Source organism: Kryptolebias marmoratus, linkage group LG12 (assembly GCF_001649575.2).
Source record: "Kryptolebias marmoratus isolate JLee-2015 linkage group LG12, ASM164957v2, whole genome shotgun sequence".
Classification (NCBI taxonomy): domain Eukaryota; kingdom Metazoa; phylum Chordata; class Actinopteri; order Cyprinodontiformes; family Rivulidae; genus Kryptolebias; species Kryptolebias marmoratus.
The window spans coordinates 12654472-12670791 of NC_051441.1; the positions used below are offsets into that span (position 1 = coordinate 12654472).

A 16320-nucleotide genomic window follows, 5' to 3' on the forward strand; every position below is an offset into this window, starting at 1 on the left:
CTCCAATTACAACTTACAGAAAGTAAACACAGGAACACATGAAGGCAGGCAGAGAACCCCCCTGGGGCACACCACCTACCCCTTTTACACATCACACAAGAATACACACGCAGAAGAACACACAGCCTACCCTCGTGCCGGTTCCATATAAGACAGACCTACTTCTGCCAATGAGAAAAAGGGCCGCATTACAAGTCTTTTTCTCTTTTTTTTTCTTTCAGTCATTAAAACTGTTTTGTCAGCTTGAACTATTTTCCCTCATTTATATTTGAAGGAAAGGTGCACTGTTTTTCTAAACTGTGGTTTAAACGACTCATGCGAGAGACGTAATATGCAGAGCAGGGATGAAAATAGACATTTTGTGTCAGAGCTAATGAATGGTGTGCCTGCTGTGTTTGGTAATGCCCTGAAATCAAGTACACTTTGAGGCTCAGGACATTGGCCGCTAGGCCTCATTAGCTCTAAGGGACAAGGTTGTCGCCCTAACGCCACACACACGCGCGCACACCCACCCCCGCACACAAACAGACTCAGTCCGCATGACTTGACCCATGTGTGAGTGAAATGGAAGGTAGCAATTAATCATCTACATTGTGCAGAGGCACCCATTTAGTCTGAGGCAATGCAAGGTCATACACCCACCTTTGCATAGCTGATGTCAGCATCGCACCTAAACAAACACACAAACACTTACACATTGCAATCAGCATTAAAATGTGTGTATATAATACCAGTACGGGTCTTATATAATAGTGCCTAATAGTTTTGAAAAGAGGAATTTTTACAATAGTGCTTGCTTTAGTATAGTTTTAAAATCTATAATGATCTCAGTTGTGTATCTTGCTATGATTTAAGATGTTCTTTTAGATGAGTTTAACTGTAGAAATGTTAGACTGAATTTTTCTCTGTTTTCTAAGAATCTTCTTATTAGTGAAGACTATAAATCAAGGAAACCTTATATATATATGTGTATAGTAGTTTTTAACTCCCTAACATCAAATTAATAGTACTGTGAGGTCAGTGCTTCCTAAACGACAAACTTCATGAACTTAACATATTATTTCACCATTGTAAACCTAAACTTTACCACCTCTGTTTCACCCCCCCCCACACACCCCAATCATTCAGTCCTCCCCAACCCCATCATGCTCCAAAATACCCACCCCACCCCACGGCCCTGGTTTATAATCAGAGTTGCCGAGCTAAGCAGAGTGAAAGCACAGGAAAGACAGTGGGGGCCGGAGCTCGACCCCCATTCAGCTCAGTCAGAGGGCCGGCCCGCACCCCGAAAGCTCAGATTACTTCCCACATAATGAGAGGCCTGGCTCAGCAGGCTGTGCCTCTCTGCCCCCCCCCCCTGCACCTCTATCACACAGACACACAGGCACGCCCACTGTGGTATTATTGCTGAAGTCCTGCTCTGTTCTGTTCCTCTCTCTGGTTACTGCACAGACAACTGCCAGCACAGCTGCTTTCACATGGCACTGTGTGGCTGGGAGAAACACACGCAGATCTGGTGTCTGCATGGGTTTGACAGTGTGAGGTTCTGGTTCTAAGAATAAAGGTCAGTGTCTCACACCCCAGCAGATATTACCATGGGAGGAAGTAAATATAAACCTTCTAATTCTTGGGTGTTTAGTTTCAAAACGCAAATCACATCGGAGCCTACTAGATCAGAAAATTAGGTAAAACAAACAGCTGAACACGGAAGTCCCAGTTCAGATATTTTAAAGTTTGGAAAGGTTATGAATAATTATCATAGTACCTGTTGTACATAGCTCTTTGGAGTTTGGAGAAGTACTGATTAGGTCTGACTAGATTGACAAGCTAATAGCTGCCCTCTTAAACCAACTCTAATCTCATAAATTACACAGTGATTCATGTAAACACTACTTTATAAACCTACATGCTTTAAAGTCATTTATTAGTTGTAACTTGTAAATCCTCCTTTAATAGTAAGAACAACTCAGAGTTACTGACAGTGTTATATTTCAGGATTTTGCCTGCCACAAATAAAACTTTTTTGTCCACGTTGTCTATAAATATGCAAGTTTGGCCCATTTCACACCTCCATCTGCTGTGACACTGGGTAGAGCTGTGTCTGCACTGCTATGGTGATTTCTTGCAACTTTGAAATTGCAAATGTAACCGAGGAAGTCAAGCTGCTCGGGCTGTGGAAGTCTGAACAAGCAGACAGGCCAGACTGACTGTGTTGGAACAATAGTGGTGCACCAGCAGGATTTACATGCAGTTATCAGATGGAGGCCTGAGGCTGGGACCAGCTAAACCTGCGAGGACAGAGTAATTAACATTTACCTGTTTAAACATGTACATGTGAAGAAGAAGTGAAGACATTTTCATTTGTTTTAATCTGAATCATTCTCTAAGGGGTGTGGTTGAGAAAAGGGATCAGTCTCCAAATGTTAGTAAAAGTCCATTTTAAGCAGTCGTGCAATAAATAAATAAAAAAAAACAATTAACCTTCAACGGGATAACGATTCTCTGTGTGTCATTCCTGAAAACCAACTACAAAGCAGCGACAGAAACACAATTTGAAGTTTTATGGCCATCACAGTCCACTAGCTTGAGCTTCATGGAAAATCTGTGGGCAGGTTTTAAACCTGCTGTGTGTGCAAGATGGCCTAAAATAGCTTAGAATTCAAGGAACTGTGAGAAAAGTGGGTAAAAATTCCAAGCTAAGGACAGATATTCTTTAGTTTCTGGTCTGTTTGCTGCAAGGGATGTTTTTTTTTCCTAGGTTAGTGTCAAATGTCTGAATTCAGGTAATTCAGGTAATTCTTGGAGTGATTTGAATGTCTGTTTCATTAGAGATGTTATTTTATTGGATAAATATCATGGTAAGAGGCTGGGAAATAAACGATCATCATCATCATCATTATTAGCTCATTACTCATTATCACCGTTTCAGTTTGGTTTTCACACAGCGAACCTTCTCCGTTTCCTGAAATTGACTGGAACAAAACATTATTCAAAAAAAAGAAATGAAAAAAAAGTGATGTAACTTGGGCTACAGTGAACAGTTTATCCGCTTTCAGCTCCTGTTTGTGAGGACCTTACAAAACCATATTGAAACACGGCCTTTTCTGGAAGCTCGGTGTGTGTGTGTGTGGAGGGCTGTGACAAAGCCTGGCTCCTTCACAAACACACGGATCCATTCAGAGCACAATTCACAGCCCGCTCACTCACATGTTGGCCAGCTTTGTGTTTATTCCTCCATGCTTTCAGAGCACCAAGGCCATTAGCATTGTGAAAAGCTGGACTGGGGCACAATGAGCTTGTTTATGCATGTGTGTGTCTTTATGTTTCAGTGCATCAATGATATATGTGCCCATTTGTGCAAAAGGGGCATAGGCTTGTTTGTAAACAGAGCAATATTACATCTAAATGGATGTCTTTTTGTCCCCACCTCTTTGAGAGTTCCCTCAGAAGTCTAGCTGTTTATGTTATGCGAGTCTGTCTAATAAAGGGAAGGAGTGAGGTCAGAGACTTTTGCCACAAAGGCTCCCAGCCCAAGGTCTACTGGAGTACAAGCAGCCTTTGTCGAGGCCATGTGGGGAGTGATCTGTGCTGCATTACAATGAATCAGAGACTAGAGGGAAAGGGGGAGGGGGGCGGGTATATAGAGAAGGAAGAAATACTGTAATAACTTGTATTGATTAGCAAGAAAGAATTCAACTTAATGGCGCATCTACATTTACTGCTGCCCACAGAACAACGGGAACACACGAAACTCTTAATGCACTTTCTCTGAATATACGTACGTTCCTCTTACTTCACACAGCGTGACGTGATCTCAGTTTGTGTTACCGTATGGTTGCATATTGTCCTTTTCTTATTGGGACAGTGCCGAGTGATTTTCCAAGGGGACAATGAAGTTTATTGTTTTAGATTGTATTGTACCAAATTGTTTCGGATGGTATTGCAGTGTATTTGGTCAACTTGTGTCATACGGGCCGCTCCGCCATGATGTCACATCCTGCATAGTCTAAGCACCATATTCAGTTTCGGTGAAAAAACATAGAGCAATCAGTGTTAATTCAGCCACAGTATAGAATTATATCATTTTATTATTGTACTGTATCATGATAAACTGTATTAAATTTTGTCTTACTGTATCGTATCAAGTTGTAAAGTATTTTATCATAATTCATTGTATGCCACACTGTATCTAAAGTTAAAATTGACTCGTGCTTGTTGGTGGGGAGAACGTGTGTATCTGCCTGATCTTGTTGTCTGTTTTTCATCACGCTGCAGGAAAAGAAACACCAACTTACACACAGAGATCAGACCTGGCCAAGGTTTTACTCAGGACAGCAGGATACAGTTAGGGCCTGGTTGAAATGGTTCATTATGGGGCTGGTCATCCTTTCTAGGCAGGATAAAACAATAATCATCACATGCATCAGAACAGTAGTCCTGCTTGTGTAAATACTGGACTATTATCATGCCAGGACACTTTTTACTCTAAGAACAGTTGAGAAGCTGAAACCATACATTAAAAATAATGGAATATAAGCTCTTCTCTCCTCCAAAACTACTGTTTGTCTGCTCGGTTATCAAATGTTTGCATTATATTATTAAAAATAGATAATAAAACACTGGAGCATTCAGTGTTCTTTTGGAAAAGGTAGGTTCAGAGCTCCAAATGGAAATCAGAAGGCCAGGGTTTTGAATATTACATTGTCTGTGTGTATATTTGTTTATTTCGAATGTCGGTTTGTGCACACGTGTTTTCTCGAACACATGTGCTGTATGTTTTCTCTGTTGCACAACAAGCGTCATGCGAATGCAATGCACTGCGATGGGCTTCACACGACCCCTCTCACTTTCAAACTTAAGAATAGTCGTGACCGAGTGACTGACTCATCAAGCCGATAAAACCCGCCGCACCTGTCACAACTCAAACACGGACAAAAATACTCCAATCGAGTGAAGAAATACAGTTGCACACAAAGAAAATGCAAACACAAACTAGACTTTTTACTTTTCTCCTGGTCTAGAAATAGCGTAAACAGGCAAGATAAAGTCAGAATATTGGAATGAGACTCAACTAAAATGTCCAGTCAGTAAAAAGAAAGACAAAGTCAGTGGTCAGGAACACAGAGGGACAGGTCTTACTTGCAAAAGCAAACGAGTCTTTAACAATGCTGATCAGCTGGAAAACGCCCATCTGGTATGTGTTAGTACGTGCAGTTGTACCACTCCTGAGTAGGAGACAAATCTGTTTACTCTAAGACCCACATCTCTTTGAAGGCAAAACTCAAGTTATTGAAATAAAACCTTGAATTTTGGGGACAAGATTTGTTTTATGGTTGGGAATCTGTGTTTTTGAATGACATGAGTGTTCGGCTGTGAGTGTTGGATGGAATCTGAAGTGGAAGCTGTGGCAGAGAAAAACACATGCCATCTGTTGTTATGCACCATAAAAATGTCATACATGAACACAACCAAGAAAAACAGCACAAAGCTCCTACAGACACCTTCAGCAGCACGTTCCCTGGTCCAATTTGTTTCTCACTTTTTCATATTCTCCCTTTTTATTGTCACCTTCTCTCCTCCAAATGCTCACCGGAGTGAATAAATGTCATCAATTTTGCACGTCAAAGTCGACTGTAGCTGGAGGTGGAAACTAATGGTTGCTCAGGAAGATGACTTAGGCTCTGAACAGACATTATAAAGGATATTAGAACCAAATCACACCATCTGGGAAAATGGCTCAGGAACCACCAAGGACAAACTCCAACTGTCTTTCATCTGCACACACGAGGGAAGGCAGACAACATGCTATCAAACTGCAAGCGCCAGACGTGTTGCATTTGTTTTTATTTATTTTTTCTTAAACGTAATAAGTATCTGACTATAAAATGACTTCATTCTTCAGGGAATAGGACTAATCACATCACTCACAGTGATGTGATTAAGAGAGATGTTTCATAGCCATCTATACATTTGCTACCAGAAATCCTAAAAAAACAAATAAACTTGGTACAATACGTTAAATATAAAGAGGAAACATTTCATTTTGTCGGAGACATTATGAGCCCAAGATATTTCATGATTGTTGTTGTCAGTTGCTGATATACATTGACTCCTGCATGTAAGATTTCCATTAATCTGTTCATTTTCTTCAGCCTAATATTGATTGCGTTGCAGAGGTAACTGGTCCAAGAAGGAAACCAGACATCCCTCTCCTCAGCCAGTCACTCCAGATCCAGATCCCAAAGGTGTTCCCAAGCCCGAAAGGAGATATATTCCCTCAGTCTGTCAGGGTCTCCTCCCAGTGGGATATCCCCAGAAGATTTTCAAAGGGAGGCGCCTAGAAGGTACCTTAATCAGATGCACCTATCAATTCCTATTGATGCAGAGGAGCAGCAGCTCTACTCCAAACTCTGCCCAAAGGATGGAGCTCCTTACTCTATATTCATACGAAGCCCAGAGATCATACAAAAGAAGCTCATTTCAGCTGCATGTATCCAAGGTCTTGTTCTTTTGGTTCATACCACATGACTACAGGTGAGGGCTGAAGCACAGACAGACCAGTGGAGACATTTGCCTTTTGGCTCAGTCCGTCACCACAGCGACCAGAACAACATCCTCATTACTGCAAGACAAAGCCCTGATCCATCAGTCCACCTCCCGCTCCATCCTGTTGTTGCTCCTGAACAAGACTCCCAGATACTTGGACTCCTCCACTTGGACAAAGTTAATTATGCATCTTTAAAAGTGCATTAATTACCCTAGATGAGATGTATTCTTATCTGGGCACATGTTGCTCAAAAGTCTCAATGTTGCCCTAATTAAAGCACCATTTTTCTCATTTTCATTCAAGTTACTTGATATCGCATACAACTAACCAGGTTAAATCAGTCATTAAACCAAAAGTCAATATGTTTAATGTTTTGCAAACATATTTCAGTAAATCAAACTTGTAGCTTTGTTTAGTTTTTTTCAGGCTAACCAAAGTCAAGAAGAACTGTTTGACATGTAAATTTATGGCAGATGATTTGCTTCAAAGTCTGTCATCTTACATCAGACACCGCTTCTCGTCGCTTTATGAATTAGTCAGGAAACTTCGGTTGGAGCTTTTAGTTGTCATGGCAACAGACAAACTTTTCACGTTATCTCTCTCTGGCTCCGTGCGGTCGATTTAAGCAGCCTTGCATTCGCACGTGTCCACTTTCAGATAAATCACGAGGAGCACGTCCATCGCCCTCGTCCTCGCCCTGCTACCTGCTCCGTTTGCCTCGGCTTATCTCTCTCTCGCGCCGTCCCCTGTTTCCCTCAGTGTCTTTGTCTCACTTGCCCAGGATCCAGCAGAGTTCAGAGGTCAGCTGTAATGTGATCCGTGCTGCCTGAGCTGCTCAGGAATAAGCACGAGGCCGTGGGATCTGACAGGCACATTAACACTGTGCACTCGCACACAAACACCCAGGCCTTGATTAGATGTGAGCCGCACGTGAGGATTTTGACCGAAGCCGGCTTAAAGGCATTTGCCTCGTAGCGAGCACTCATAGTGTAAACACACGTGCATTCGTGGACATCACTGTAATAATGTTAACATCCTGCCTTTCATGAGTTTCAAGCTAAAAATCATATGGTCAAACCTTGTAAACAACCTTATGAACAATCTTGTGCAATATTTTAACACACTTAGAGTAGGCGTTGAGGATGACTCTCACCAAAGTTTAGCTCAGTGTTTGTAAAATTACTTGAGTTACAGCCATTTTTCTGTTGGGTGTTGTGCACTAGCTGTCGTGGCCATCTTGAATTGGACTGACTCCAAACGTTAATCAGTTGCAGATGTACAGCCATTGATCATTTCTTGATCAAAAAACCCATCCAGTGGCTCATGACATATTTTGCTAACAGACAGACACAGTCGACCCCAATAGTTAATGGCAAAGTTTTACAAAGCACAGATTTAGTAACTACCACACCAAATCTTAGCTTAATATCTGTAAAATTGTCAAATTCATAGCCAGCCGTCTGTTTGCTGAAGTAGCTTAGCTGTGGCGGCCATCTTAAATGGGGTTGACTCATCTGATCACTGATTAATCAGATATTTTGCTAACATTTCATTCAAACAAACACACAGACAAAGGCAAAAACACTATCGTCTTCAGTGGCTGATAAAATCCATTATTTTCCTTCCTATCTGTTGGTTATTATCAGTTGATTAAAAACAATTATCCAGTTCGGCTGTGCAGCCTAGTTTGCACTCCGCACAGCAGCTTTTGAGTTCAGACAAGTCCTCTGCTCCGTTTTTCTGAGAAATGTTTTTAATACGTCAGGGGGAAATCAGGTTTATAGCTTTCCTGCCATTCAAACAGTGGGAGGGGGAGCGTTTTTCATAACAAACACTAAAAGCATTGATTAATATTCCTACTCTCTCATGGCACAGAGGCATAAACCCTGAGGGGGAAAAAAAAAACCTTACTGCAATCCAAAAATAGTTCCTGCAGCTTCTATCTTGTCCTCGGTCTCTAACAAGCCCGGGCAATTCCTCCCATTTCATGTAGTGAGCACTTATGTAATGGTTCTCCCAAAATAAGGTCAGACGTCTTATCGTTCAAATATTCATTATGGATCACTTCGGCACAACTACGCCCCGTCAAACATTAGAGCCCGAGCTGATTAGAAATGGCTTGTGCAATTAAAAAAGATTCACGGTGTCGTCTTTAAAGGACTGTGACTTTCTGGGGAAACTACTTGACGTGCGCATTTCTCAAGCATCCATGGCACCCAGTGTCAAGAGTTTAAGTAGAGACTAATTATGAAAGGGTCACATGCTCCAAGCACTAAAAGGGTAATGAACAAGCACAGGTGTGAGGCGGCCGGATTACAGGCAGCAATAATAGAAACATCACCTAAAACTACAATGCGTTTGAGTTTGTGTGCTAATATCTTTCTTTTTCATCTTTTGGCAGATTAGGATTGGACTTTAGGTGTGATTATGCATATGCATGACCGGTCTTATGTGTCTCTGAGAAGGACTGATGACCTGTCCAGGATTTATCCCACGTCTCAGCCCGGTGACAGCTCCCATGAGCTGAAATCCAAACAATGTATGTATTGAATTTTAATGCTCAGAAGGGTTTGTATCATAAGTGATCACACGCGCTAACCTCGAGGTCATGAACAGAGTCCTGCGAAATTAAAAGAGAAATCGCTAGCCAAATTCTTTGACGCTTAAATCGGAACTGGTTTAAAAAAACAATTTCCTTACAAGTTGGTGGAGACCAAACTAGAGTTTCAAGAGTTTCCATTCAAGATCTAATCACCCGCATGAATATAGGCTTGATATCAAACGCTGTCTAACCCATAACTTTAAAGGCTTGATTGCTTCAACTGAAAAACAAGGATAAGTTTAAAAATAGATTCACCCACTGAGTCTACATTTTCCACCAGCATTTCCAGCAAAAATATAAATAGAGACAACAGTGACAGAGAAGTTGGACAAAAGAAGGGACGAACTATCTGAAGCCGTTTATTAGATAAATTCCTCTGAGTTGCACAAGAAGCAACAACAAAAAAATCTTTACAGTATCTTGTAGGGCTTTTCATTACACAGTGGCTAAAATGGACTAAAAGAGTTTAAATAATTCCGATTAAAGAAGTCAATCCAGCTGCTGAAACCGTTTTTAAAATATCCCAGATTTAGAGTCACAGTTTAAAGTTGACTTGGCTGTTCCAAGGTGAGAAAGTGGCTACAGGATGGAGCTGCGTTGCCCCATGTGAAAGGAAATGTACATATAGGGGTATTTTGAGATTATCGACATAGCAACAGCGCTCCTGGTTCGCAGATTTTGTCCCGTCCACCGCCCACCTCCCCACTTGAAAGGAAGCTAGGCTCACGTTGTGCTCAGGTATGTGCACGGGCTTGACAAAACACTGGTGATGTTGCCTGAACATTTTTCAGATTTTTCGCGTTTACTGTGTAAAAGGCAGCCTTGCTTTGTTGCCAGAACCGACTAAGGTGTAAAACTGAGTGGTTGCGAAGGTAAATTCTTCATTTATGGTGGTAAAATTGGTTGTAGGTTTGCTGTTAGCCATATATGGTGTGTCGAACTGGTTGTCAAGTTTGTAACAAACCTTGTATAGAGTGTTTTTTATTCTTATTTGGGAAAATATGACAATAATGCCAACATAATACATTATAACACATCAAACTAGACGTCACAGTGGCTTTATGACAGGTAAAAAGTGTTCATTTGTTTTTTTGGTAATGTGCCCTTGAAAAATGTCAGCGTTTGAGCCCTGCCCCGTCGCTTGTGTAAACAAATAACTGCAACCTCATACCTCAGAGAGCCAAGATTGTGAAATATCAGCAGCGAAAACTTGTTTATAACCTGAAGCGCTTAGCTGAATTGAAAACTGGGTCTTCAGAATTTATGAGGGCTGACAGTAGAAGGACTCACCTGCACAGGCAGAGCAGGGCTGTGTGTCACAGCATTTATCTGAAAGATTTACAGCATGTGTTTATGAAAGAGGAAAAAGAGGGTAAAAAAGTGGCCTTCTTCGAATCTGAAAATGGTATCTCTTTAGTCAAAGCACTAAGAAAATAATGTGCCAAAATATAAAACACCCAAAGTTCTTTTTTTCTCTTTAAATTGACTTAAGAGACTGATTGTTTGGGATAATTATTTCCTGCTACCGAATGGTAGGCAATAACGTTTTTGCCTGTACATGTCTCTGTTTGTCACCAAAATAGCTCTTGAACCACTGGAATATTAATGAAACTTGCAGAAAATAATTCAAGATGGCCACCACAGCCCACTGACATTAAAAAAACAACAAACAATGGCTTTTACCAAGTTACTTTCACAAATATTGTGCTAAAAGTTGGTATGAATGTAGCTGAAATTCATTCACAACACATACTTCAAGTGCTTCTCATTGGGCGAGGTCTTAGCTCCAAACTTTAGCACTAACTGTTTCTGTTAGCAAAATATCTCATGAACCAGGGTATTTAAATGAAACTCTCAAACAGTATTCATTGGATATGCCTCTATAAATAATAGAGTCAATTCAGTTGAAGGTGGTCGCCACAGCTAAACATTAGCTCACAAAAAAAGCTATAATTCAGTCATATTTGCAGATATTGAGCTAAAATTTGATACGGTAGTAGCTGAGAGTCATTCACAGCACATACCCTGAGCGTGACATCTCACTGTACTGCATGGGATTGGTCTGAGCTCTGTCGCTTTTCATTATAAGATGATCTTAACCTAAATCTCTGGCATGAAAGATGACGGGCGATGTGCATTCCTTCAAGGAAATCGGATTGTTTTTAACACAAGACTAACTTCAGAGTACGGTCCAGTCTGTTTCAGTCTGTAGTCTGGGACTCCCCCCAGTGCCTGCAGAGTTTTACAACATTTCAACAACTGGTCCCTCTGGTGGCTCAGAGGCTGTGAAATCCTTTTTTTACAGCTCCCAGGGAGAATGGCTGTTTTTTTTTTTTTAAATAAAGCAAAACTATTAATAATTACATCACTAATAAATTTAAATTCATGTAAATTATCAAGGATATGTCTTTACTTTTAACTTTAAGAAAGTTTATTTGGCAACAAGTTTATTCAAAGTAAAAGCTCTGAACTGAACTGTGTTGTGAGCCTGGGAGAAACACGTGACACCCTCCTCTGCCCTTGGTGGGATAACGCCTTTGCTTTTCATTTTAGAGCTTGAAGTTGGAGTTTGAGTGTCCTTCCCTGTCGCCCGGAGCGTTTCTCTCTTTTCACATGGAATCAGTCACACCCACTGCGGGCTGATGCTCCTCGCTTCCTCTCCTGGTAGCAGCTGGTCCCTGCAGCCGCTCTGCTGGGTCACACTGGGACAACAGTCTCCGTCCCCCCAAAAAAAGAAACAATGTGAAACCCTCAACTAACTTTTTGTGATGTTGGCTCCGGATTAGAACATTTTGTCCCAAGCATCCCCTTTATCTCAGCCCCCTCCCTCCTCCTCTGGTTCTGGCCCCTCCCTTCAGGCTCCTGCTCCCTCTGGGATGAGTTTTTATGTCTCCCTGACTCACAGCTGAGTGCAAAGGACAGAAATGCTGATTTTCATTCTTTTTTTTTTCTTGTTTTTAAACGGCGACAAACACAAAATCACTCTTTTCTGTGTGTTTTACTGTATCTCTGAATTTCAATGCTATGTAAAGGAATGTCAACGTGTGTGTGGTGGCATTTGTGTGTGTGTGTGTGCACCAGCGAGTGACGTGAATAAAATAACAGACTGGTGGTGTGACATCTCATTAAAGAGACAGCCTCGCTGCTTTCTGCAGCAGCAGCAGCAGCAGCAGCAAATTCAAACTTCACAAACCGAACGCCCCAGGCATTGTCTGGGAATCAGCACATTCAGTGCATAATCCCATTGAGTGTCAAAGATGGAAAACTTCCCATCCCGGATCTTTTTCTTTGCCCAGAAAAGGTGTTGCAGATTTGTTTTGTTGATTTGTCGAGGATGTGTTCCAATAGAGCAAAGGGTACATGGCATCTATCACATTTGGAAGGCAAAAACGTGCAGAAAACTCAAATTTTCTACTGCAGAATAAACAGGTTTTCCCATCAACACTGTAATATAGATAGTTTCTTTCTTTTCATTTATGTAGAACGAATAAGAGGTGTATATAAGGAGAATCAAATCAGTCTTGTAGTTTTCCTCTCTCACTGAGCAGGACTATTTTTAGTCAAAGTAGGGGACAAAAGAATCCCCAATAGAAGCAGGTTTCAATCAGGACAATTTACACCCTCTTTCAGCTTCTATGACCTCTATCCTCCACCAGATACCACATTCACCTACAATCCCTTTTGCTCTAATATGTCCTTTTTTATCCCCATTTTAACGTTTTCTGATTCTCCCCTTTTCCCCCCATCATTTTTCCTTCCTCCTCCTCAGGCGTCTGCAGTGAGACTACATTAGGAGTCTCAGTTCAGATTTACCGCACAATACTGGCTGACACAATTAAATAACCATTAAAGATGTTTTTTTAAAGTAACACATCAAATTATCATGAAAAAACAACAAGTATTGGTTATAATAAGTCACAGTTCTGACACAAGTCTTTGTTAGTTCACCAATACAAAGAGAGATGATAGCAATATAAATATAAATATGTACCCATTGTCACAATGCTAAATTGGCTCAGAACAAACTAACTTGAAGGTGAGAATCCAAATATAGGCTTGCAGTTATAAAGACAAGGAACAGAGGAAGAAAAAAAGATCCTTTGCTCAAAAAAACAATCTAAAGATGCTAGCAGGTAATTGGAAATTCAGTGGAGCAGAACGTGGCTGAAGTGGAGCTAAACTTGGCACAAAGAGAAAGGAGCAGAACATAAACAGGAAATGAGGATCTGGAAAGGAACAAGGAAGAGGAGAAGCACTCATACATACCGTGGGCTGTAATGACTGGCACAGTTAGGTCAAATTAGAAAAATAAATGGGACTTCTTATCGCCACCGACTTCACATTACACAGCTATTTCCATCGAATTATGTGGTTGTTTGCCAGCTCAATTAGCAGCAACTGCAGCTAGCTGTAGCACTTCCAGTGCAGCCTGTGGCACTTCCTGTAAGAACATTGCAAGTTTTCTGCTGGAATAACTATGTAAAGTAAAAATAACTGCAGAGCAGAGGTTTATAAAACAGTGTTAGCATGAACCACACGGAAGCTTTTAGAAACTGTTTGGCTAATTTTAGCTTTTAGCTACAGTTAGCTATTTTTTTACTTCTAGCTACAATTTTGCTACTTTTTGCTTTCAGCTACCATTATGAAACATTTAGATTTTAGCTATGGTATTGCTGATTTTTTAGCTTCTGTTCCACTTGCTTTAAGTTTATTAATTCAGCTGAAAAATTCACTCTTTCTGTTACTGCTATGGTGTAGGCCCTAAAAAGACTATTTCCTTTTTATTTATTTTTTTTACCAACTTTTATGATGTATGGTATGTTTTTTGCTTGTTTTTATGGTATAGTAACAAAGGAAAAACATGGCTGCCTTTTTCAAACTGTAAGATTTATAAGAGAAAAAAAATAATAATCAAGAAACACTTTATTGTGTGTGCTTCTGAGTTTGTCTAATCAAGCAAAACCAAGACCTATCCTTCTTCTCTTGACCGTGGAAGGATTCCTGTGTGTCATTTAAAAATCTGACTGCTGGAGACACCAGCTCCCCGTGACCCGGAAAGGAGAAGCGAGTAATGGAAGGATGAATGGATATTAAAAAATCCAGTTCCTACAGAGATTCCTCACTTACTATAACTGAATTCTTACTATAAATATGCAGATTTACTGTACACACACACACACACACACACACACACACAGTGCTGTATGTGAAAGTGACGTGCTGCTTTTCACATATTATTCTGATCATGCATGGCTTTCTGTCATTCTGTCCCTCTTTCTGTTCCACTCCATCTGGCACATTTGAGTCTGAACACGGACCAGCTGTGCTGTGGAGAGCTGCTTTTGTTGCTTTTGTGCGTGTGTGTGCGTGTGTGTGCGCATGTGTGTGTGTGTGTCCAGTAATAGAATTCTTCATCCATACCACTAAGCACAATCTAGCAGACCATCTGGCTGACTGCTTGTAGATTCATTTAATAGGCAAGTGACATTGTGTGTGTGTGTGTGTGGATGTAGGTTTGTGTGTTTTGGGATCTAGGAAACTAGGAAAGCTGGAAAAGGAAAAAAAAAAAAAAATCAGCTTAACTCAGCCACAGCCAACGCAGTACACTAAAAGTCATATACGAAATTTTGTCGTATATAATTTTTTTCAATAACTACCATTTCCAATGGTGTCATTCAGTATAAAGAGTTTTATCTCAAAAATGCACTGACATGGTTAAATATTTACACAACCTACATGCTTTATGATAGCGGTGATAAAGGTCCAGGAGGGCCACTTTTCTGCCCGTTTTAGTCGGTTTCTTGCTCCAGCACACCTGATTCAGTCGCTGAATTACCTCTTCAGCAGGTCCTCGAGGTCTGCAGAAGCCTGATAATCACCTGCTCATTCAAATCAGGTGTGCTGAAACAGAGAAACAGCTATAAGATGCAGGTACAGATTCTGGAGGACCAGGATTGAACGTCACTGCTTTATACAGCACTCTGCTGCCACCTAGTGGACAAAAAGACACACTGCTACAGCACTACTACACCCCATGTTCAGTGGTGGGGTTTTATGGATAAGGATATCATTTCAAAAATATTTATGTCTAATGAGACACTGTAAATACACCTATCCTCACATTTAAGAGGTTATGGAACAACCTTTAGCAGCTTTCTTTCCGGTTTTAGAGCTTTTAGTTTCTCTTTTTCATTGTGAGGTATTTGTGCTGATATGTTGTGTTTGGGTTTCTGGAACTGTGAGCCGTTCCAGAAGTTTTTCTGTTTGTTCAGATGCAACTTTGCAAATTCTCCTTGGAAATAAGCTACACCTAATCAGTGTTTCTCTTTGTTTTCTAATCATATGATTATAAGCTTTAAATTTTTCCATGCAGAAACAAAAGCCTGTAGAGTCTGTATTTTTTTTTTTGTTTTTGTTTTTTGCTTGTTTGTTAAAAGGATTTTTAACCATTTGGCTAAGTGTTTCACACTCAATCGTTTGGATGAGCTTGCTGGGGCGTTTGGGAAGACAGCCAGCCATCTTAAATGTTTTCTCCTTGTGAATGAAATGTGTTGCTGCAGAACGACAGACTTCATTTCTCATCATTTCGAAAGATCATTTCTGATGTCTCCCCTGCTTAAACTTGCCATATATATATTTTCTTACAGAAGTTCTCAGACGTAGTAATGATCAGTTAATTGATTTGAAGGATCTGGTTTCTCTTTAAAAAATAGTTTTTAGTCTGTTTTTTTCCATTGTATCTTGTCTGAGTTTTGGATTCATTTAATAATTCACAGTGTAACAAGTTTTGTTTTGACCCAATGTCAATGGTCTGATACATAAAACATTATTATTGAATGATTCTCAAGGTGTGAGTGATTCTGCTTACTAAAATGCATCATCTGCCTGCTGAGAGAATCGATCTTGGTTGTTTACTGTCCTTATCTCTTTCTTTCTGGCTGTCTCATCTATCCTCACATCTATCCTCAACAATTACAGAGGCAATGGTTTTAAAAAGGAGAAGTAAAGTATAATTTACAACCTTAAAACTCTAAAAATGACTGAGGTATTGAGTGTTTCATTGAAAAGCATCCACAGGTTTGTGAGATGTTTTGCTCAAATGAACTCACACAGACACAGACAACTGCACGATTGCCCACCCTTCATAAATAAATCCCCTCTCCGAGTACTG

At 40.5% G+C, this 16320-nt stretch overlaps 1 protein-coding gene across 1 annotated transcript in view; it reads left to right on the top strand.

The window, feature by feature from the left end:
* mapk8ip3 (mitogen-activated protein kinase 8 interacting protein 3) overlaps positions 1 to 16320 on the top strand; it is a gene marked incomplete in the record, with an annotated part of 1049817 nt that overhangs the window by 85241 nt on the left and 948256 nt on the right.